At 37.0% G+C, this 3,641-nt stretch overlaps 1 pseudogene; it reads left to right on the top strand.

Annotated features, from left to right (window-relative positions):
• Positions 1-3,046: 3,046 nt before the first annotated feature.
• Positions 3,047-3,378, top strand: LOC113894936 (annotated as a pseudogene).
• The last annotated feature ends 263 nt before the right edge of the window (positions 3,379-3,641 follow it).

The raw sequence follows: 3,641 nt of genomic DNA, 5'->3' as shown, positions 1-3,641 counted from the left end.
CTCCTTGCAGTCCAAGAGACCCTCAAGAGTCTTCTCCAACACCACAGTTCAAAAGCATCAATTCTTCGGTGCTCAGCTTTCTTCACAGTCCAACTCTCGCATCCATACACGACCACTGGAAAAACCATAGCCTTGACTAGACGGACCTTTGTCGGCAAAGTAATGTCTCTGCTTTTCAGTATGCTATCTAGGTTGGTCATAACCTTCCTTCCAAGGAGTAAGGGTCTTTTAATTTCATGGCTGCAATCACCATCTGCAGTGATTTTGGAGCCCCCCAAAATAAAGTCTGACACTGTTTCCACTGTTTCCCCATCTATTTCCCATGAAGTGATGGGACCAGATGCCATGATCTTCATTTTTTGAATGTTGAGCTTTAAGCCAACTTTTTCACTCTCCTCTTTCACTTTCATCAAGAGGCTTTTTAGTTCCTCTTCACTTTCTGCCAAAAGGGTTAGGAGCATGCATTTAGAAAGCCCTATAGCAAATCCATTAACAGGGTTTATTTTAGGTAAGTCTCTTATAAAAAGCCCCAGTCCATCTTAAAGCAAGGCTTGGAGACTAACTGATTAGAACTAAAATATGAACATAATACAGCTATCAAATAATACCATGACCTCCATAACTATAAAATTAAGATATTCTTGATGCTTATCTTAGGTCATGTTCCCTTGAAGCAGAGTTTGGTATGATAATTCAGATGTGAAATTTTATATTTTATTTCCTGATACTCACTTTCATTAAAACTGTGTCTCTGGCTTCCATATATTCTGGATATTTTAATCATAATGGACTACTAAACTCTTTCAGAGTTGCCTCTCTTTTGTAGGAGTACAATTTACCCTCTTTAGAACCCTCTTTATTTTATAAAGTAGCTTTTTCATGTACCATTGTTCAACATTTAACTTGTCACAAGGACTTCACTGATAATTTTTTTTAAAAATTAGGACTTCCATGGTAGTCCAGTGGTTAAGAATTAGCCCATCAGTTGAGAGGACATGGGTTGGATCCCTGCTGTAAGATTCCACGTGCCTGCAGGGTGGCTAAGCCAGGGCAGCACAACTGAGCCAATGGTCTAGAACCCTTGAGGTACAACTACTAAAACCTGTGTGCTTAGAGCCCGTGCTCTACAACAAGAGAAGCCACAGTAATGAGAAGCCCACATACCACAGGGAGAGAGTAGCTCCTGCTCACTAAACTAGAGAAAGCTCACATAGCAACCATGAAATGGGTCAGCCAAAAATAAATGTATTTTTTTAATGGAAAAAATTAACATATACGATTGAATATTTATACTATCTTAATTCAAATTTTAGCTTTTCTTAGCATATTTTTCCTATTGAGTATTATTTCAACAATTATCAACAAGACTTTGTCAGAAAAGCAAATTATAGGTAGTAATAAAGGAATGTGAAATATGTTAGCAAGAAAAAAATTGGATAATACTAATGAAATAAACACATAATTGAAAGAACCTCTTTTGTATAACATTTATGTACTAGACTGTATTATACTATAAAACGTGTATAACATTATGAGGAACAGTTTGGTTTTTAAAACTGAGACATACAGTGGCAAACTTGTATAATACAACCATTACTAATTTAAGTTCAGAGTCTGAGGCAGTGTCATGTGCTGTTCACTCGCCATAAAGCACTAGTATTTCCTCTTGTCTGCCCTTACTACCTTCTGTGATCCATGACTCAGCACTTCTTTCTGAATATCTAATAATGTATATACTGCAGACATTCAATTTACTTTTTGGAATCCCAACTTGACTGGAATCAGGAGATGGTTCTAGGAACTTAATTATGAAGGCTGCCTTAGAGTTGGTGGCTGCATCATTATATCTTCAAGAGGACTTTTCTAAACTTTGTAAATGAAACTAGGAATTTAAGGTATAAACAAGGAACCTCCCTTGCCAGGTAGCCCACTGGAAACTTACGAAACCAGATTTTCAATTAACTGTAAATGGAAAAGATGGACTATACCAAGAGGGATGATAAAGCTAATGAAAACTAAATAAATTTAAAATTGATACATTATTTAAATAAGCATTAAAATCTGTTATGGTTTCTCTAAAATCATGAAAAAACAAAAATGATGTATAAAATATGCATATGTTATCAAAAATCAACACAGCAGACCTAGTATAAATAGTTAAAACTTTTTTGAACTTCAGAACACATTTCTATGACAGCATGTTTCTGTGCCTTTAGAAATCCACTGGATTTACTCCACTGGTTAAGACAAAGAATATGTCAATCATTTTGCTCTTTGAACATGCCTCTCCTCTTAGTTCTTCCATACAGTTCAGTTTGTGCTGTTCTCTGAAAGATATATGCATCATTTGTCTCCTCAGTCTTCCTTAAGCACATACATACATCTCATTTTCATCTTTACAAAGTGGTAAAGCTGATTGGATATGCTGTTGTTTTCAATCTCAAGTATTTGTACAAAATCTACTAAATATAGTCTTCATTAATGATGTAGGTGAAACACAATTTTGCCTTTAACCTCTTGGAAGTTAAACACCTTTAACCTTTTTCCAGATGTGCCTGAGAATTAAATTGACATAAAACAGATAGATTAAAACCCCCTGATACTAGTAAAGTTTAAAGACATAGGAGAAGGGAATGACAATGGACGAGATGGTTGGATGACATCACCAACTCAAACGGACATGAGTTTGAGCAAGCTCCGGCAGCTGACAATGGACAGGGAGGCCTGGCATGCTGCAGTCCATGCGGTCACAAAGAGTTGATCGTGACTGAGTGACGGAACAACAACAAAAAATAGATTAACAAGTGAAAAGCATACATATTTATGTAAGTTGTGACAGAGGAGCCCTCATAAGGACATGAAAAAAGACCCAGAAAAATGACAAAATCTCAATACATTTATACTGGTTTGAACAAAGGGAGACAATTGTAGAAAAGTAACTGAAATATACGGGGAGATTAAAGGAAGATAAGAATTATTTTAACAAAGTTTGAAGCCAGTAGGAACCTGAAACATCTTGTAGTTGTCTGAAGATTCTTCAATCACTATGTCAAGCGACACGGATGTTTCTCTTGCTTCATATGATGAAGATCAGGGATCTACACTTATCCAAAAAGCTAGAGAGGCACCATTTGTCCCCACTGGAATGGCAGGTTTTGCAGCAATTGTTGCATATGGATAATATAGATTGAAGAACAGGGGAATACTAAAATGTCTGTTCACCTGATCCACATGCGTGTGGCAGCCCAAGGCTTCGTTGTGGGAGCAGTGACTCTTGGTATGGCCTATTCCCTGTATCAAGAATTCTGGGCAAAGCCTAAATCTCAGAAGAGGAGATGCCATCTTGGACTTGGTGGTAGTGGTGCTTGCTTTAGTTAGACATCTCATATTGAGGTTATATGTTTATGCTGAAAATAAATGTTTGGGTCAGACAAGAACATGGTAATTTGAATATTGGCTTCCTTTCTTGCAGGCTTGATTTGCCTGGTGACCAAATTCCTGGTGACTAGTTCACTAGCTAGGTCCTTCAGGGGAGTCAGATCAGCACAAAAGAAACATGTCACTTTTAAATACAGTTGATAACGGTACCTATCCACCTCCTTAAACTCTTCTGTTGAAATTAGTTCTAAAAAGACAACATG

Source organism: Bos indicus x Bos taurus, chromosome 7, assembly GCF_003369695.1.
Source record: "Bos indicus x Bos taurus breed Angus x Brahman F1 hybrid chromosome 7, Bos_hybrid_MaternalHap_v2.0, whole genome shotgun sequence".
NCBI classification, from domain to species: domain Eukaryota; kingdom Metazoa; phylum Chordata; class Mammalia; order Artiodactyla; family Bovidae; genus Bos; species Bos indicus x Bos taurus.
This window is presented reverse-complemented; position numbering and strand designations above follow the sequence as displayed.